We start from the raw sequence: 21,902 nt of genomic DNA on the forward strand, positions 1-21,902 counted from the left end.
AATTTACAGAAAACCCTTTAGTAGAATTTTCCTACCAGAGAGTCCATTAGACTTTGCCCTCTCCCTGTAACTCCCAGGGTGCTGGGGTAAGTTAAAGTGTTGATGACCATACCTCACAGGGGAGGCATAGAGTGAGAAGGTGGGAAAGTTGGTTAGTAGAGGAAGCCAGTAGCCAAAAGATTGGAAGCTAAATGTGATCTTAAGCAAGTCTCATGTGGATCCAATGGCCAGTTTCCTATATGAAACATGGAAAGTTAAAAAAAATAAAAGTCACCTCCCTGAAGTTATCACAGTGCTAAGAAAATGCCTAAGTGGTTTTTATATTAAAGGCTACAAAAATCAGCTGGGGGTATATTTTAACTTGTTGAATCAACTGCTAGCTAAATTATGGGTCTATCTATTTCTGACCACAGGTGATCAGCTTGATTATGGATTTTTAACATATAACGGTCATAATAAATTACCTAGGGGATATAGCATCTGCCATTTGCCATCATTCTGTCCTTTACTATAGGGTGAGTTGCCAGGCACATGATGGGCAAACATTGGTTGAATTCAGCTGAATTAAGGAATTTCATCTATTTACACTGAGTCAATAGACACTGCTGTTTTCAAGTAAAAAATTACCCTAACATCAGCACTTATGTATGTTCAATCTAACATAATAAAGAGAAGTACTGAAAACAAATGTCCATAAGAGACATGAAGAGAAAAGAAAGTGAAAGAAAAGTGAAAGTGTTAGTCTCTCAGTCATGTCCTACTCTGCAACCCCATGGACTGTAGCCTGCCAGGCTTCTCTCTCTGTCCATGGAATTCTCCAGGCAAGAATAGTGGAGTGGGCAGCCATTCCCTTCTCAAGGAGATCTTCCTGACCCAGGGATCAACCCTAGGTCTCCCTCATTGTAGGCAGATTCTTTACTATCTGTGCCACCAGGGAAGTCCATGAGAAACAAATTAGTTTTCAAGTGACACCTCAAGTTATCATCATTGGTGAATGAATAACTTCTTTTGTTCAATTTGGTGTCACGTTGTATTTTTTCACTCTATCTTGTCAGTATAGTTAGAAAAATGGGCAGTTCCATAAAAATGAGATGTTTTGTAAGGTACACAAAGCAGTTATCTTAAAAAGGAAAGAATCAGGCATTTGTACCATTTCTGTAAATATGAAAAACCCCTCAGTCACCTCAGTTCTTTCTCTTCCCCCTTCTGCTGTGGTATTTTATCTTTTATCAAGAAACTACTTCCCTATGAGAAATGAGTTTGATGTTTGATTTCTTGCTCCATTAGTAAAAGATTCTATTAGACTTGTGTGACCAGTTTTACTTCTAAAGTATAAGTACAACAGTCTCCTAGGGCCTTATCTCTTCTAAGTCAGTGTTTTTCATGGTTTGATTTTCATCTGCAAAGAATTCTCCAAAATGCCAGTTACACAAAGAAGAATGCTATTTTAAATTTACATTTAAAAAATGTAAGAAAATGACAATTGTTGATTAAGACAAGAAGCCAAGATTTCTTTTTGTTCCCGGAAGGAATTGTGAGAGAGATGACTCATAGTCTCATCAGAGTTTTCTGTGGATGGGAAGTTTTTGAGCATTAACTCTCTCAAATCCAAGAAGAGGGAAGTAAAAGGTCATGCTGTTCTCCTTTGACCCAGAGCCCTAAGGACTCAGACAAAATGGCATTTTAAAGCTCTGTTTTGGTGTCTATGAAGGAGACACTTTATCCACTGCTGTTGATTATGATTAAGTTCTTGTTGAAAGGCATGTTGAAGATTAACTTGAAATGTTAATACAGCATACTTCTTTTTGAGGAGAATTTTCTGACACAAAAAATACCCACTCCTATACAGATTTATATTCTAAAGTGCCTTGGAAAAGAAACTCTTTTCCAAGGTACATTAAAAGTTATTTTATAAAGCATTTTATGTTTAAACATAAACATATGTTTAAAGATATTTTATAAGGTATTTCCAAAGTACCATGCCATTTAGTTTTCTCCTTTGCTTTTCTTCAGCACATACTCCCATATTGTTTCATGTCAAGGGACAATACACCATACCATTTGTTTTATACCAAATGATAACATTTACACTATTTCTCGGATCTTCTAAGAGAGGCTAAATCCTGTTTAGCCTAAATTGGCTAAATTCTCATTCTTGAGCACTGATTCTATCCGTGGATCATTACTCCTACTCACAGACCAACTATGAGCCATTCATGGAGGAAGAAGTCATAAAATGGACCTTCTAGAATGTTCCTGATCTAGAGTCTACCAGACAATAGGCAAGATGTCTGGAAAATTCTCCTCTCTTTGAGAGGAAACACAGGTGCAAAGGGGACTTTCCTGGTGACTTAGACAGTAAAGGATCCACCTGCAATGCAGGAGAGCTCGGTTCAATCCCCGGGTCAGGAAGATCCCCTGGAGAAGGGCATGGAAACCCCCTCCAGTACTCTTGCCTGGAGAATCCCATGGACAGGAGCATGGTGGGCTACAGTCTATGACGTCACAAAGAATCGACACAACTGAAGCGACTGAGCACACACACATGCATGGGTGGGTGCAAAGGATCACTTTTCATGGGCAGAAATGTGAGCAATAAGCTGTCAGTTGTATCTGTCAATAAATCAAATTGTTATACCCTAGAAATATAGAAGCATTTAGATGGTCATATTTCCTGTATTTGAAATGAAGCTGTAAGCAACTGAAATGAAGAAAACAACTATATTAATTCAGATATATATATTTCAGGGCTAAAAATTAGATGGAGCAAAATATCAAAACATTATCTATTTTTTCATAAATTGAATATATCCAATATATCTAATGACTCCAAATTCTCTCCCATTTCCTTTAGATAAAAATTTGTTCCACAGACTATAAAAACCCTTAAAGCCTAAAATAAAAGCAGTTTTGATTTTCTTAGTTACAGGTGGTAGAGAATCAGGCCATGCCTAAAAATATGCTTTGTGTAAATTAAATGTGCCAATATATGGTAACATTAAACTTTTTTGTCAATACACACACAGATACACACACACACACATGCACCCCACTCTCATGTATTGTCTTTTTCTGAGAAAAGAAAATGATATAAAATAATTAGTAATGATCCAAAGTAATGGTCCTTAGCCTATTTTTTTTGAGACAAGAATCTTTGAATACTTTTGTGATTCCAATGAAAGCTAATGATCTTTTTCCAAGAAAAACAAAGGCACATAAGGACAGTCACAAAAATGCTTCTATACAGTTTCAAAAGTTCATGGATTCCTGAAGTCTATTCATAAAACCTTGCTAATGGACCCTCACAAAGCCTCACCTAAATTAAGAACATTGATATACAGTTGGTCATCTGTATCTGTGAGTTTCACATCCATGAATTCAACAAACTGCAAGTCAAAAAAAAAAAAAAAAAATTCCAGCAAGATCCAAAAAGTAAAACTTGAATTTGCTGGTCATTGGCAATTAATTTCATAGCATTTACTTCTATTAAGTATTGTAAGTAATTTAGAGATGATTTAAAGTTTACTGCAGGATGTGCATAGGCTGCCTGCAAATACTGCACCATTTTATATAAAGGACTTGAGCATCTGCAATTTTGGTATCTGGGAGGTGGGACTGGAACCAATCTCCCGAGGATACTGAAGGACCACTATATATGCAAAGAGCATCAGTTTGTGTTCTTTTATGAAGCTCACTGAAAGTCAAAGTGTTAGTTGCTCAGTCATGTCCGACTCTTGTGACCCATGGACTGCTAGGCTCCTTTGTCCATGGAATTCTCCAGGCAAGAATACTGGAATGGGTTGCCATTCCCTTCTCCAGGGAATCTTCCCCACCCAGTTATCGAACCTGGGTCTCCTGCAATGTAGGCAGATTCTTTACCATCTGAGCCACCAGGGGAATTCAGTCCCACCACTTCATGGCAAATAGATGGGAAACAATGAAAACAGTGCAGACTTTATTTTCTTGGACTCCAAAAATCACTGCAGATGGTGATTGCAGCCATGAAATTAAAAGATGCTTGCTCCTTGGAAGAAAAGCTATGACCAACCTAGACAGCATATTAAAAAGCAGAGACATTACTTTGCTGACAAAGGTTTGTCTAGTCAAAGCTATGGTTTTTCCAGTAGCCATGTATAGATGTGAGTGTTGGACTATAAAGAAAGCTGAGTGCCGAAGAATTGATGCTTTTGAACTGTGGTGTTGGAGGAGACTCTTGAGAGTTCCTTGGACTGCAAGGAGATCAAACCAGTCCATCCTAAAGGAAATCAGTCCTGAATATTCATTGGAAGGACTGATGCTAAAGCTGAAGTTCCAATACTTTGGCCACCTGATGTGAAGAACTGACTCACTAGAAAAGACCCTGATGCTAGGAAAGATTGAAGGTAGGAAAAGAAGGGGATGACAGAGGATGAAATGGTTGGATGGCATCATTGACTTGAATTTGAACAAGCTCAGGGAGTTGGTGATGGACAGGGAAGCTTGGTATGCTGTAGTCCATGGGGTCACAAAGAGTCAGACACAACTCAGCAACTGAACTTAACTGATGAAACACACTGAGGCATCTGAGACAGGTTCTAGAAAAGGTTTTCAGACAAAACAGTAGTCTGGGGAAACTGTATCACATTGTTACTGTCCAATTATATTGATTAACCAAACTTCCCACTGTCTATAGTTTATTTCTCCTCCTATCCTTCATGTCTTTCTCTTTTCCTTGTTTTTCTTTATTTCTTCCATTCACACTTTCTTTTCTAAATGGTATTTTGGATAAGGGACATTTTAAAAGTCTCTAGATAAAATAAATTTTATAAATCTGTAGCATATGACCTCATTAGTAAAGAAAAAAGCTTTTTAAAATATCAAGAATGGTATATTTTTATTAGTGAAATAAAGAAAGCATTTTGAGAATTCACTGAAGACCCAACTGGATTCATAAGGACCACTACCAATTTATGCCCACAAAGGAAATAATATAATTACTATGAAGAGCTTCACAAATGTACTTGCTCATCTGAAACTACTGACTGACCATTCACAAAAAGCAGTTTAGATTTATAGTTTTTAAAAAATACAACCTTTATTATTACCAAAAAGTTCTCATTTTATCTAGGTCCCTCAGAGACTTTTTTTGGTCAATACTTGCTCTTTTGGTTTTGGTGAAAGTAGGTTAATTCCTTACTTGATAATAATAATTTTTCATTTTCTACCAGAACCAAGAACTTCTTAGAGATTTCCATTAGAATTTAATTTTAGAGCAACACAATGTTGCTTAATTAAGAAGAGGCAAGATGTTTGCCACACTCTTTATAGTTCTTGTAATTTTGGAACTAGAAGCATTATAGCCTATAAAAAAATGTGAGCTTGAGTAATGGAATTAGCAATCTAGAGGATTCCAGGTTGACCCAGGGCTTTTAAATTATAAACTGAGCCCCAATTAATGGTTCTTTGCAGAAGATAACCTTTTAGACTTTTGTCTCATTTTGTTATACCTGCTATGCAGTTCAGCCTGGGCTACCAATAATTCAAATGTTGTCAAAATTGGCACTAAACAAAGACCAGGTTGGGTACTGTGAAGAAGGGAGGTGGAAGGGATAGAAGAACGTCTTAAAATTCCAAAAGAGTTTTTTCCCCTTTCTCTTTCTATTGACATGAGACTATAATCTATGATCAGTTCAGCCACATGTAAAAGTATTTGGTGTACTGTAGTGAAATTCTTGGACAACTAGAATTTTGATCCAACTAAATTAATCCTTTGGTTTACTGTCAACCTTACTGTATATGACCTAAAATGACAATGGGCTCAAGGAATACTGTATTTTTTGTTGGAAAACAGTTTATTATTTACATAATGATGGCGCATAGAAGATTGATATTAAGTCAGTGACCAAAGCCACACATCATGTGATCATTATAGTATAGGTCATTTAGAAAAGAAGCTTGAAACTTTACATGAGAGATGACTTCTTGAAGATCTTAGTCATTTTGAGACCAAGACAGGGTTGGGTAGACATTTCTGTTTACCAGATAAAACTGTTTAGCAGTAACATGGACACAGTTAACTCACTGGCCTTGCCAGTTCTGGGATTATGTGATTCTTAATGATTCAGAAGTTTGTCAAGAGAATTCATATGCTTTGAAAGTATGCACATAGTGAGAGTTTGTCAATATAGTTTATGCTGCACAATTTTAAATTTATATTAGTAAAATTTGTACATTATTAAAAAGCACTGAACAGATCCTCTTTATCCAACTTCTCATTTGAATAGTCTGGTCTTGGATTCAATGGTTGACTCAACCAATAGATATACTGGTCACTGTCTCCTATATTTGGGTTATAAAGGGGTGATAAACTCACTAAGCCACTAAGGTCTTGTAGTTTACAAACAGAACTTTATACAGATTGGGGGGTGGGGTGGGTGGCAACAATTACTGTAGTGATGGGAGAAGAAGCAGTCAAGCTATTAGCATCTACCTGATTTTAATAGGCACCAGTATACTGCCTACTTGAGAAATAGTGACTGAAGTTTGCATAACACTACAGCTTTTTATAAGTATTGAATAGTTTTAGAATTAGGTTTTTGCTACCCTTAATGCAACTCTTCTGTGGTCTGGAAATTCTGGGACGGATTTGTGAAAATTAAATAAAGCTGGTAATCAGCTATATTTGACAACACTCGATGCTATTCTTGGTTATTAAGTTTAGTGCTTCTTACAATTAGGAAGTTTACCAGAACATGAATATTCAGGTATAACTGTAGAATATTACTCTACAGAAAATAATATTTTAATATGCTTTTTTTCCCCAAAATAAACATGATTGGAAATCTCTGAGCTACTAAGGAGCAGCATGAGCCCAAGAAAATATCTAGGGATGATATAAAAAAACGCACCTCATTTTAACTAGAATGTCTCTTCAGTCTTCAAAGGAAGCAGATGTTTTAGATACTGCCTTCATGTTTTGGAGATAGAATACATTATCTATCCAAGAGAACAGAACTATAATTGGAATGTGCCTGATCTTACTTGGAAATGGGTAATAAACCCATTTGTTTTAACAAATCCTGACCATATACTCAATTGGTAAATGCGAATTCCAGTTCAAACCAATATCATGTATCATTATTATTACACTTTTTTGTCACTATAATTCTGCACCTAAATGGATGCTTAGAAAATTATTTGGAAATATAAAATACGGCACAAATTATTAAGAAGTCAGAAGAAAATCACATGCAACAAGATGCTTCACTGTTAGACATTTGATCTAGTCTTCACCTTTGCCTGTCCTTAACTATATGGAAAGTCCTCAGATGCTCTTTTCTCAGTGTGAGGACCCTGGCAGGAGACAGTAGTTGGGGGTCCTTTGTAAAAGAAAAATTGGGGATGGAAGAGGTTCTTTTTTTTGAGGTAGGGTTTTAAGAGGCAATATTCAAGCCTAACTTGGGTGTAAGCATACCATCTACATGGTGTCAGGTAGGCCTTCGTTTTAGAGCATAACTGATGCTCATGTGGGAAGCCTGATCACCAGTCATGGTGACTCCTTTGCTTCTCTCATTCACAAGGTCTATCAAGGAACTTCACTCCAACAGCAGACGGGATTTAGATGGCTTTCTAAGAGTTCTAAGTCCAAAGGCAGAGACAGTGATCACACCACTCTGAATACCCTTGACTCCTGGAGAGGGGCACTCTCTTCTACAAGCCAGCTAGGCAGGGGCATTGCTTGCTCCCTCCCTGGCAATGTGGGCCCCAAGACTGGGGTTCTGCCTTGATTTCAGTGAAGTTTTCTGGAAGCACTTTGTCATGCAACAGCACCACCATCCCAGCCCTACACTCTGGAAGCCTGGCCCTGTCTCACTCTCTCAGATGACACTTTTCTTTAGATCACAGGATCCTGTCTGGAACTGGGCTGAACCTGTCCTGTCCTGATCTCCACCTCTGATTCTCAGTTCCACAACTGCCTCTACCTTCGCTTATCTGCTGCCTCCTGTTGACCCCCACTTTCCGGCTCAGCATGGGTCACTCTCTTCTATTTTACCCCCTTACTACTAAAAACTTTGACAATATGTTTACACAAAACTGCTAACTGCTAACATGGTAGCTGGAATTATGCAGAAATGCATCTTGATATGAATTGATAATCCAAAAATATATTTTAGAATTCTACACACGTCTAGTACACAGAGTTGGCATACAATTCATAGGGTTGTTTAGAGTGATAAATTGAGCTATTTGTAAAGTACATAGAACAGAGCCTGGCACTTACTGAGAACTATGTGGTTAAACAAACACAACAGTAAAGATTCTTATTTATATTTATTAGGTGCATAAAAGGTTTCTACTTTAAATGTATAAATGATTCATGAAGATAAATGTACTTTATGTATTTAAACCAAAAGAATGCTCAGACAAATAATTTGAAACACACTTTTCTGAAGTCTGAATATTCTCTCATGCAGACCAATAATATGCTTAGGAAGCCCAATTCCTTTATCTTGTATCCAAAACACTAGAAGTCTCTGCTTTGGTGTAGGTGATCTTTCGTGTCATTCCCCAAATGCTTTCTACCAAGGGGCTTCTCCTCAGTGATTCAATCAACTTAAGTCTTTCAAATTCTCTGGGTTGGATAGAGATGTAAATGCCAAGGAACAGAACCCATAAGTTGATTTCAAGGATATTAAATGCTAATAAACAAACTTAGCTTTTGACTTAGTCAATGGAAAACAGTTATCCTCTCATGGCCAGATAGCTCTGACTGAAATGTTCTGCTATTAATGTCTGTATGTTTTTAGGACATCCAAACAACATCCCATGTGAATCATTTCAAAAGCAAGGGAACAGCCAATCCCAAAGGCTATAAGGCAAGTATTACTTTCATAAAAGGAGAGCGCCAGCATTATTTTCTTTGAGGCCATTGTTTGCAGGCTGAATGTTTTAATGTAACTGATCTAAGTCTACAAGGAAACTCACTCAAACAAAGCAATAGCCTTCCTAGTTTCTGCTCTGTTCAAAAGCCACATCAAAAGGCATTCCTTGCCTTCTCAAATATAAGGTAATCAAAGTGGTTCTAACTCATTTTACTTTTTAATTCTTTGCCCACACTCCCCTATAAATGTGCCAGGAACCAAGTCCACAGCTTGTACAAGTTCCATTGGCTTCTTGGCAGAATTCGTAAGCAGCAGAGCAGCCAGGGGAATTATGAATTGAAAAAACATGGACAGACCTAGCCCACAGTGCAGGGCATACCTGGGTAGGAGAGGGAAATGGTAAGAGAAAGGAAAATATTGCTGGTAATGGCAAAATGGCATATTAATTTGCCCTTTCAAAATAATTTTTAAAAATCTCTCTGCATCATTTGAAGGAGTCTGCAATTACTTCTCCCTGGTCTAAATGTGAAAAGTTTTATTCTCTCTTTGAGGCATATTCTTCTTAACTTACTCTTTCTGGAGAACTTACATGCATCCTGCAGTTCCCAGGTTCAAAGACAAGTCTACCTTACGCCCCCCTTTCACCCCCCACCAGGCAGAACTAACTATTCTCATTGTGTGTTCTTATAGTATTTATTTTTTTAAGAAGCCCATGCCAATGGATATTCTTTATAAATTTGTCAACAAACTATTTTGTTATAAAAGAAAAAATTCTCATAGTACCTCATATGCTGCTGCTGCTGCTAAGTCACTTCAGTCATGTCCGACTCTGTGCGACCCCAGAGACGGCAGCCCACCAGGCTCCCCCGTCCCTGGGATTCTCCAGGCAAGAACACTGGAGTGGGTTGCCATTTCCTTCTCCAATGCATGAAAGTGAAAAGTGAAAGTGAAGTCCCTCAGTCGTGTCCGACTCCTAGCAACCTCATGGACTGCAGCCTACCAGGCTCTTCCATCCATGGGATTTTCCAGGCAAGAGTACTGGAGTGGGGGTGCCATTGCCTTCTCCATATCTCTCATTAAATTCCAAGTTTGGACATCTCTTTTCTCTCTAGGTCGGTTTATCTTTGTATCCACAGCATATCAGATAGTGTTCTACATGCGGTAGTTGCTCACTAAAATTTGGGTACAGAAGGAAGGCAAGATACTGAATCTCCTCAAGTATATCTTGATTGCTCATAGATTAGACAACAATGTAATTATTTCCATAGAAATTTTCAAATCTTTTATGATATAAACAAGTTTCCCTCAGTCTAATTTCAAGGCACTCCAATCTGATTTAAATTCTCATGAAATCAGGAAGTGAAGTGAAGTGAAAGTCACTCAGTTATGTCCTACTCTTTGCAACCCCACAGAATTCACCAGGCTGGAATACTAGAGTGGGTAGACTTTCCCTTCTCCAGGAGATTTTCCCAACACAGGAATTGAACCGGGGTCTCCTGCATTGCAAGTGGATTCTTTACCAACTGAGCTATGAGGGAAGCCCTCATGAAATCAGGAATTATACCAATGCCCAGTTTCTGTGCTCGTTAGTTTTCCTTGAACTACTGAGATTGCTTTCTGATTTCTCTGCCTCTTCAACAAACATCACATATAACTGCTAGTTATCATCTGTAAATAGTCTTCTCTGTTAATAATCTTTAGTGGGTTCCCAGTGCTTATAGATAAAAGTCCAAATCATTTTGCATGACAGACAAGGCTCCCTATATGCTGGACCCAATCTTTATTCACAGCCTCATCTCTCCAGAACTTTCTGTTCACTCTGATTCTAGTCTCATCTAGACTATCTTCTCTATCCTCCATCTAGAATTATTTTAAAATTTCTCTTTGTTGCTGCTGCTGCTGCTAAGTCACTTCAGTCATGTCCGACTCTGTGCGACCCCTTAGACAGCAGCCCACCAGGCTCCCCCGTCCCTGGGATTCTCCAGGCAAGAACACTGTAGTGGGTTGCCATTTCCTTCTCCAATGCATAAAAGTGAAAAGTGAAAGTGAAGTCGTTCAGTCATGTATGACTCTTCGAGACCTCACGGACCGCAGCCTACCAGGCTCCTCCGTCCATGGGATTTTCCAGGCAAGAGTACTGGAGTGGGGTGCCATTGCCTTCTCCAAAATTTCTCTTTAGCTATCCTAATTTTCAGAGAGGATTATCTCTCCCTACTCTAGATTTCATGAGGAGGAACTTTTCCTAAATTCATCCTTGGGTTTCCTATGCTCTTTTACTCACTTGGTAAATTGAAGAATAATTGGATTTGCTCACTCTTCTTTCTCTTGGCATCTTCTTGCCTGCAGGAAACCCAACATCTCCCAACTCCTCCAGTACTGGCCCTGAGGATGTGTGCAGTGGATGGGGGATGAAGGCTTACTGTGGAATTCTGCATAATGCTGGTGAGTCAATAAACCCACTTGGTCAACAGTCTAAAAGTCATGTCTGCTAACTTGTCCCTCAACTAAAAATGATATTCTGTGTTCCATCAACTACTTCTTTTATTTCTCAAAGTGTTTAGAACTTGGATGAGGAAGACAGGTGCTATTTATTGTGCACCCTTATAAACTCTAACTCAATCTTCCAAGTCCAGTTCAAATTTTACTAATTCCTGAGGCCGTTCCTAACTCCCTGAGGCAATATTAATTATTCATTCCTTTGTAGTCCCATTGTTTAGTTTTTTATTTTTCTACATATCCTTTGGCATTTTAAAAATTCTGTTTTGCTTTAATGAAAGTTTCATTCACTATTGTAAACTCTTTGGGACAGAGACAACATTCTAGTTTCTATAGTGCCCCACACTTAGAAGGCAGTTCAAATAAATGCTTGTGAAATAAAACAAATTAGAAAGTACAATGCCTAGGGTCTATACCTTGGGACTACTGCTGCTGCTAAGTCGCTTCAGTCATGTCCGACTCTGTGCGACCCCACAGACGGCAGCCCACCAGGCTCCTCCATCCCTGGGACTCTCCAGGCAAGAACACTGGAGTGGGTTGCCATTTCCTTCTCCAGTGCATGAAAGTGAAAGTGAAGTTGCTCAGTCGTGCCGACTCTTAGTGACCCCATAGACTGCAGTCTACCAGGCCCCTCTGTCCATGGTGTTTTCCAGGCAAGAGTACTGGAGTGGCTGCCATTTTCTTCTCCATACCTTGGGGCTAGCACACCTGAAAAGAAGTGACTAAATAAATAGGTTGTTGTTAAGAGACTGAGTGTCATATCTCTATACTATTGATGAAAACTGCTGAAATAGAGATGACAGCCATTTAAATGGCCCCTGGTATTCTTTCACAGGCTTTTACCACTGGCCTCAGTGGTGCTTAGACCTAGACGAGAACATGCTCAGTAACCTGGGTGAGTGCTCACAGTTTGCCTGTCCATCTGGATTAAATTTGGAAGAGTCCAGATTCTTACTTATTTCTCAGAACTGGACCTAGCTAGAGTGACAACACAGAGAAGGCAATGGCAGCTCACTCCAGTACTCTTGCCTGGAGAATCCCATGGACAGAGGAGCCTGGTAGGCTGCAGTCCATGGGGTCGGGAAGAGTCGGACACGACCGAGCGACTTCACTTTCACTTTCATGCATTGGAGAAGGAAATGGCAACCCACTCCAGTGTTCTTGCCTGGAGAATCCCAGGGACGCTGGAGCCTGGTGGGCTGCCATCTATGGTGTCGCACAGAGTCAGACACAACTGACACGACTTAGCAGTAGCAGCAGCAGAATGACAACATGTCCTGGCCACTGGGTAAAAGGATGCAAGGTTTACACTCTTCCCCTTGCTGGAAGAATGTCCATATAGTTATTACTTCCTCTGGCTGAGATGAATAGGGAACTATATGACTAAAGCGGAAACCTAATTCTGTCTCTGACGTGATGGATACATATTAGCAGCTATGCTGCTGTAGACCAGGAGTGACCTTCATTTACCACCCAAGTTATTGTAGTTATTAAGATAACTGACTGCTATTATCATGTATGAGACAATGGAAGGGTACTGATTATTTGGGATTTAATATTGATATTTAATTCAATTTCTGACCAGCAGTTGGGAAAAGCAATACATTTTTATTTGATTATCTGGCATCTTTTCCAAAAGATAATGTGCTCAATCTGATCAAAACTTGACTGTTAGTAAATTCTAAGTGAGAAAATGGTGTTAGTGTCATGGGGAACCTTCTTTCTTCTGGTTTCAAGTTTCCATGAGGAGGGAGCTCCATTTGGGTGACTCATCTAGCCTTCTGTCCTTCTCTTACTCATCTCCACATATATAATTGAGTAATCTGGTTGAGGAGAAGGCAATGGCACCCCACTCCAGTACTCTTGCCTGGAAAATCCCAGGGACGGGGGAGCCTGGTGGGCTGCCGTCTACGGGGTTGCACAGAGTCAGACACGACTGAAGCGACTTAGCAGCAGCAGCGGCAGCAACCTGGTTGAAAAGTCTTTCGGTGAGGAGGATTTATCATCTTTTTTCCTTTTCCTCCATGGGCCAGTGCCTGTCAGTGATATTAGTAAAGTTGTTTCTGTAGACCCAATTTTCTTCTCTGGTTGGCTGCCTATGGGCTGAAGTAAGCAGGCAAACCCATTTGTGCCTCACACTAAGTCATTATCTCCAACTACTTCATCATTAATAAAAGTGATATTTTGATCTCCATCTGCTTGACTCTAGTGTTCAACTCTCAATTTGAATCTTGTCCTGTCAAGAGTGAGTTATAATTTACTGGACTTCCTCAAGGTCCAACATCATGAATCACAATGCTGTTATTTCTGTTTCTGGCATTCATTTTGAAGCAGCATTTAACAAATTTGAGCCTCTGGTTCAAGTTTGTGAGCATGATCTTATTTTTCAAATGCAAATAAAGCCTTTTCTGAAGACAATTTTTCCTTAATGTCCTTATAGTTCCTTAAAAGGAAACAACAACTGCCACAGATTTTAAAAAGCTTATCAAAAAATGGAGCCCAAACAAGGTGCTTATGAATTTCTGGGTTGCAGTGAATGACTATATGTAGTGAAGTCTACTCAGCCAACTGACTGAAGGCTCTTTCCCCCACAGGTGAAGGAGCAGCTAGAGCTAGAGCACCCACCAGTTGCTGGGCACTCAGCCAGGCAGATTGTACATGCTCACTCAATTTGCTCACCAACTCTATGATAGCGGTATTATCATCCACATTTTACAGTTAAATGGAGGCATTGAGAGCAAATTACAAGTCTGAACAGGGTTTCAAACAGAGGTCTGTTAGGAAATTCAGAGCCTGCACTCTGCATTCTACTTGGCTTGTCTCTCACTATGGTGACTATGTAATTTATCATACAAAAACCAGGGCGTTCTCATAAATGAAGAGGTCATCATTAATCATTTCTGGGGGATGAAAACCAGAACTATTTAGTTTTGGACAAACCTATACATATGATCTCTCTAAGGTTTCAAATGAAGTTCTAGCAGATTTTTTAAAACAGATGCCAATTTCAGATATTTAGAAAGGAGCCTGAGTTTATTCACTGCCTCTTTGCTTGCCTCTTCCTGGCTTAGAAAAGCCACGACTCACTAGTTGCCCCTCCCTGATTCCTGAGATCCAGTTTCTAGTGCCATCTAAATAAAGCACAGCTGTTCATTATCAGAGATATTTCTTCCTCTAGACACACAGAGGGATGAAGCTCCAAGGAAGGATTAGATCATTAAGCAAAGGAAAATAGCAACAACAATATCAGCAGCACCTGCATAAATCCTTTAGGGGGGAATGATCAATTTAAAGTTTTTCTCATGTTCTAGCATATCCTTGTTGGTGCTGGAAATAAATCACTTCTTTTCTCTCTTATAAATAAATGCCTCATTACATTCAATCTCTTATGCACACTGGGGTATCGTGATGAGAAATCAGATAGTCAAAACCTAGGGGCATGCAGGGGTATTCTGGGTCCTTAATCACTGGAGGTGGTTAACCTCATTATCCTACTCTGTCAGGTTGGTGGGAAGTAGCCACTTGGCTTGGAGAAGGAAATGGCAACCCACTCCAGTGTTCTTGCCTGGAGAATCCCAGGGACGGGGGAGCCTAGTGGGCTGCCGTCCCTGGGGTCGCACTGTCGGAAACGACTGAAGCGACTTAGCAGCAGCAGCAGCCACTTGGCTTATTACTACTGTTGCCATGAAGAGTCATTTGACTGCAATAATAAGTGCTAACTTATTAGGGTTAGCACTTTAGGGTTATCCTAATGTTTTATATATATATATATATATATATATAAAAGAGTGTGACACTCAAAGGACTGCTCTTAAAACCCTGATTCTAATGTGCAAAGAACTAGTTTGTGCACTGAAAATTATCACAAGAAAGGGTGGGTGGAAATGCCCATTTTTCAGTTCTCGGCTCTTCTTACCATTAGTGCCTTCTCTAGCAGGATGGCTATCAAACCTAGCATGCTCCAGAATCACCTCGAGGATCAGCTAAAATACATTCTGATCAGTGGGTCTAGAATGGGACTTGAGGATGTGCATTTCTTTACCAGCTGATCCACAAGGGAAGCCTGAGGATGTACATTTCTAACAAGTTCCTGGGTGATGCTATTGTTGCTGGTCCAGGGACCACACTTTGAGAACTACTGTCTTCACAGTACAGGGAGTGGAGACTCTGGCCTTTGAAAAGAAGTGAAATCTAAGATGTGCCCCTTGGAGTAAATTAACATGAAAGCCCCTGCAGTAGTACTGAAATATCCTTGTTGTATTTCCAATAGTCTATTAAAGTCTAAACAGGAGTCTGCAAACTTTTCCTATAACAGGCCAGACAGCAAATGTTTTCAGCCTTGCAGGCCAGGTGATTTCTGTTGCAAGTGATCAACTCTGCCACTACAGCACAAAAGCAGCCTGAGATGGTACAGGAAAGAAGGAGGACTGACCTGGCTATGTTCCAATAAAGCCCTGTTTACAAGGTAAGTAACGTGCTCGTTTTGGCCTACAGGCCATAGCTTGCCAACCTTTGAGTAACTAATGTTAAAAATGATTCATATAAGGCAACATCTGTTAGTTTGCCAAGTCCAAGTATGCCTATGATCAATGAGAAACCAACCAAGCTGGAGACCTATGTCAGCAAAGCACTGACATACGTTCTCTGTATCAGCTGCACATGGTTGGTAGACTACTGCCTACACTGGAAAGTAGGTACTCTTCTTGCAATTCAGCCCCTACAACCAACTATTTAAAATCCAATGGCTCAGCACTTCACTCTAATTCAACAGGAGTTTCACTGAACTGCTGGAAATTATTCATCTATACTTAATATATTCTCTACTTGGTACTTTGCTGAAAAGTCAATAATAATTGAGTTATTAGTTAATTCATATTTTGTTGCCAGGAATGACTGGCAACATTCCTGATGATCAGTTCCCAGGTCTCTTCTTACTTGTCCTGTCAATAGAAGTTGACATGGTTGGTCGGTCCTTCCTCTTGGAAATATGTTCTTTGCTTGGTTTCCAAATAGCATTCATCTCTGGTTTCCCTTTCACTTAAGAAGCAGTTCCTTCATCTCCTTTGCTTATAGAAGGACTGTCTTAAACCTTGGTTCTTGATTCTCTCTGTCTTGTCCTCTCCTCACACACTGTCTTGGTGATCTCATCCACTAAATGGTTTCCCATACCATCAACACATGGACAACTTCCATCTTTATGAATCCAGGCCAAATATCTCCACCAAACTTGAGTTTCACATAACTGTGCTTCTCTTTCAGTCTCCACACATGCTATGAAGCATCTCAGATCTGATATGTCCAAGTTAAGCTCCTGATATTGTCTCATCCCCACCATCCCCACCCTCACAGTCTTTTCTACTTGGGAAACAGCAACTCTATTCTTCTAGCTGATCAGCCCCCCAAACGTGGAGCCATACCCCATATCCAATCTTATGGTAAATCTTGCCTGCTCTACCTTCAAATCACAGCTCAAATTTGACCACTTCTCACCTCCTCAACTGCTGCCACCCTTAGTCTAAGCCGCCCCTGACTTTTGTCTGGATTATTGTCATTTTGGCTGGCTTTTCTGATGTCATTCCTGCTGCCAATTTGGATGACTGTCAACTCAGCAGGTACAGCAATTCTGTTGAAACATACAAGACCATTCCTTTGCTCAAAACTCTACAAGTTCCATTTGCCACAGAGTGAATGTGAAAGTCATAGGTCTTTCTGTCCTCTCTGGCTCTTGTTCCCTCTTTGGCCTCCTCTCCAACTCCCTTCCTCCTCTTTCATCCATATGACCACACAGGCTTCCTGATGCTCCTCAAATGTGTTGCTCACGTTCCCACCTCTGTGCCTTTTTATTGCTGATTCCCCAGCTGGAAATGGTTTCCCCTAAGACATCACATGGATTTCTCCCGCACTTCTGCCGAGTCTTTACTCAGATGTCTCCTTTTCGGGGAGTCTTCCTCTCATTCTACTGATATTTGCAGCCCCTTCCCTGTACTCCCCTTTCTGCTTTCTCTCTCTTTCTCTCTCCCCAGCACATTTCACTATGAAATACACTATGTATTTTATTTATTTGTTTTTTGTCACCTTCCACCCAAATGTAAGCTCCATAAGGGCGGGATTGGCACAGACTTCTGGTCTGACAAGGCTGCTGTGAAGTGTGCCTTGGGGAGCTGAGTCTGGGTAGGCAGAGCCCTGGGCATGGGGATGCCAGCTTCAGCAAAGATGCTGCTGGCTTTCCTCAGCCAGGGAGCACCAGAGCCTTCCACCTGGGACCAAAGAGGCTTGGACAGTCACTGTTACCACTGGTCACCTTGGCTGAGGGAGGTTAAGAGGCTCTTATTCAACTCTCCTGGTACACCATAAGCATTAGAGAGGAGGGGTAGCGGGAGAGAGAGAAGGGAGAGTGGGGTGGGGAGGGGAGAGACGAGGAGAAAGAGGGAGAGATGTAGGGGGAGAGAGAAGATGGGGGAGGGAGAGAGAGAGGAAGCAGGAGGGGAGAAGGGTAGAGGCAAGAGGTATGAGGAGAGAGGGGAGAGAGAGGAGAGAGGGGAGAGAGAGGAGAGAGGGGAGAGAGAGGAGAGGGAGAGGGAAGGAGAGGGAGAGGGAAGGAGGGAGGTGGAGGGAAGGGAAAGAGAGAGAGTGTAGGAGAGACATAATAGATAAAGATTAAATTTACCAAAACTAGCTGGAAAGGGGACTTGGATTTATTCGAATTAAAGAAAACTATTATGTGACATTCCCTACATGCCCAACTTTATGAACAATAATTCATACACCCAACAACAGTTCTTATTACTTGAAAATGGAAACAAATAAATCAGTGGAACAAAACAAACCCTGTTCCACGCATACCAAGAAAACAGGATAGAAGGACATACAGGGTGAAGTGAACTTTCCACTTCTCCCCAAACTCCCCCATGACTTCATATTAAATTCTGATGTGCAACAGAGTCAATATTCACTTCCTGTGTTGTTCTTTTGGGTGAAAGAAATGCTGCTAATGAGGAAGGGCTCAGCTCAGATTCGTCTGATGGCCAGAAAAGCTGACTCTTTAATCTTCACCACCCCCCCGCCTCACTGTTTTAGCAAAGGTGCACCTGCCTCATTCCACCAGGAATTGGCCAGAGAACACATGTGGACCCAGAGATGCCAAGGCTCATTAGCCAACAAGATCTGTTGATTCCTCTGCCTGGGATTTAGGACTTGAGTGTTTGCCTGCAGGGTTGTGGCATGTGGGACTGCACGGCTTGTGAAATCTGGCCTCCTTGCAGAACAGGGACAGCCTGTTCAGTGAGGAGTAAGAGTGCTTGTTTGCCTCAGCGATGGATGCCAAAAATACAAAAAAAGCTGCTTGCTTATTTGGCCAAAATGAGGGCATAACATCTCTATTTTTCTCATATTTTTCAGGGGTTAATGATCTTCAGCTACAAGTTTAAGTTAAAAGATTTATTTTATTCTGTTAAAACTTACAACAGCTTTATAACTGACATCTTGGGAGTACTATTTCTAGTCATTTTCCAAGTCTATATTAAATATAGACTTCTATCCACTAGTTTAAATGGCTTGAAATGATCCAAACACTATTTTGAAAAGGTGGGTAAATTATTTTAAATCCTGAGAAGGGGCTTTGAAAGGTCTTATGACAAGTTCTCTAGCCTGATCCGTCACTAGTGAATTAAAATCTCAGCCTGCCTTTTTTAAAGACCCCCTAGTGAGATACCTTATTTTCTCCAATTATATCCCACTGTAAAATTGTTGATTATGGCAGAAAAGTAATCAGTCAGCACAAGTTTTCCTATCTATTTTATGTTTGTCTAACTTTCTAAAGTTAACTACACATTTCTACTGAATGGTTGATACTAATCTAGACTGAAAAGCAGCCGTGGGCAATTATTTTAGGTAAGTGGGGAAAAATCAATACTTATTTCTGTTTCTATGTAAGTGGAAATAATGAAGCCATGTTGGCACTGGTTATCACAAATATGTATATCCTAAGACTATCTAAATCCACAAGACAGAAATGATTTAACCACAAGCACGAGTCAACAGAAACACAGTCAAATTTCCAGAATAAATGCTTTTATGCCCATGATAGTTGGAAGTATGCATGATGGTCTCTGCCTGTACACATTTCTATTTATTTATCCTCCCTGAGTTTAGGTATTACTGTTTTATTATGTGTCCTTTCTATATAGCTTGTAGTTTCTAAACATGTCTATTATATTTTTACAACAGGCTAGAAATGAGAGTTAAAAATAAGGCCAGAAAATCAAATATTGATGTTTATAATAATTTATTGATCACCTACCTACATGGGCCAGGCACTGTGCTAGCTTTGCATGATGACAAAGGTGAGGATGACTCAGGCTCTGCTCACAGGGAGCTCACAATCTGCAGGTGATGGGGAAGGGGTACACACAAACAGACAACCACTCTGTCAAAGAGGCTGTGCTATAACACAGGTTTATGGAGTGCTGTGGGAACGTGGGTTATGTGGTAAACAGCTGAGTCTAAGACAATCACTTGGGGGGGGTGTGTGTGTCTCGGGTTTGGGGGGTTCTGATAGGATTTCTGAGAAAAGAAGATTTTCAAGCTGAGATTTAAGAGTGTAGAATTTTGTCAGTAAGTAGAATTGGGAAAGGCTGGAATTTCCACAAATGTCAAAATGGGACAAAAACACATCCAACAGGGTATGTCACTTAAGAGAAATTGCAAGTAGCTTGGAATGGGTGGGACATAAGGTCCACAGGCGTTAGGAAGGAGAAGAAAGCTGGAAAAACAGATGAAAAGATATGCAAGGTCTTCCAATCAGCCGTGAAAGGAGGAAAAGACTGAGTTCCATCAAGGAGGTTTATGTTATCATCAGAGGAAGCTGTTAGTTTTGCCAGTAAAAGGAAATGTTGCTGACTCAGACCAAAATGTCAGTCAAATATTTCCAACCCAAATCTTTCTAATCTGAAAGGCGATCTCAGCATCCTTTCCTACATGTAAGAGAACCTAGTAGATCTTATTAGAATGGTGGTCAGTTCCCCAGTTCAGACTCATTTGTTGACGGGAACTGTCCCAGTCCCAGAATAGACAGTTCCAATGTGGAATGAGGTCTTTCCTAAAAAAGACAGTGCTCCTAGCTCAAACTGGAAAATAAGTCAGATAAATGAGACAGGCAAATACCAAGAAACAGGTTTCACTAAAATGTGTTCTATTCCTTCAATATTATTCTTTTAACTCCGTGATTATCTTGACTGACAAAATGACTTCTCATTAAGAAGCATGGCAAACAGTTCAGCGTCACAGCTAACTTCCGTCAAGTCATTTTATAAGATGAACAGAGGGCAGATATCTAAACTGTAACTGTCTTCTTCACACAACCTATTCTTTGAAGAGAAAATTCTTTAAAAGTCAAAGAAAACTTCAAACAACATTCAGTTGACAGCATCAAGAAAATGGCAAGTTATTACAGTCCACAGTTAGCTGATCATGTATTTTGGATGGTCTTCTCCTTGAATGGTTGAGTCTGCCAGTAGTAATAATTTTCAATGATGAGGCTGAACATGTTAGAGCATCCAAGGAAGACAATGAGATGTTCCTGATGTATATGTAAGCTGCTCAGAGGAAGTTTAACATCCTTTTCAGGTCACTTGATTTGAATCCAGGGCTATCAGTCTATGAGAATCTAAATTCACTGCTTCCTACTTTCAGGGCTCCCCGGATGAAGTTCTGCTATAACTTTTACTTGTTATTTATCTCATGGAATAGTTATGAGCTCAGTGATGGAAAATTCATGTCATGGTTACCCGCAATGTATTGGATGATGGTGCAATGATCAAAAAAGATGCCGGTGATGACAATTGAACGTCCCTTTGCCTTCCCAGCCTCCTTCATATATTCTCAGGCATAGGATGACAAAGGGAAGTCCACGAGTCACATGAAGAAAGACTGTAGCCATGGGCACACGACCAGGAACTCCTCAATTTGTCTTCACCCCTGCCGCCCATGCCACCACCCCATCCTACTTCTTCCTGATCCTGTTCCTGTGAATTCCCCTACCATCTTGCCACTAACCACAATCCCTCCACCCAAAAGTTCTGCCAATGCTTAACCCCAACTGAATCAATGTTCAACCCACGCCTGACAGAGATTTCATGTGCAAACAGTTGTTGAGTGAAATCATGACCCCTAAACCCTCCAAGGTAACAACATTTTAGAGAAAGGTCCTTTTAGATGAAATAATGCTTCCTTATATGGGGCAAAAAGAGCAACAATTTTGGAATCCCATCAGCCTAGGTTTGCACCTGGCTGTGCCACTAAGTGGATAATAAAACAAGGGCTTAACTACCCTGAGATGCCATTTCATCAACTATAAAGAAGGTAGATAATAATTCCTACTTTGAAGGGTTTTTGTGACTGTTAAGAGAGACAGTATACATGAAAATGCTAGCACAGTGCCTGGAATATACTAGGACTTCAATAAATGCTCACTTCTCTCTTCTCCATCTTATGTGGTATTATTGGGATGATAAGTAATAGAGAGTAGTTAACCTCTGATGTGGTTGG

The 21,902-nt window shown here is 40.3% G+C and overlaps 1 protein-coding gene across 7 annotated transcripts in view; it reads right to left on the bottom strand.

Annotated features, from left to right (window-relative positions):
* TRPM3 (transient receptor potential cation channel subfamily M member 3) overlaps positions 1-21,902 on the bottom strand; it is a 612,207-nt gene that overhangs the window by 224,669 nt on the left and 365,636 nt on the right. The gene's annotated exons all lie outside the window — the stretch shown is intronic.

The sequence above is a fragment of the Bos indicus genome, chromosome 8 (genome assembly GCF_029378745.1).
Source record: "Bos indicus isolate NIAB-ARS_2022 breed Sahiwal x Tharparkar chromosome 8, NIAB-ARS_B.indTharparkar_mat_pri_1.0, whole genome shotgun sequence".
In the NCBI taxonomy this organism is placed as follows: domain Eukaryota; kingdom Metazoa; phylum Chordata; class Mammalia; order Artiodactyla; family Bovidae; genus Bos; species Bos indicus.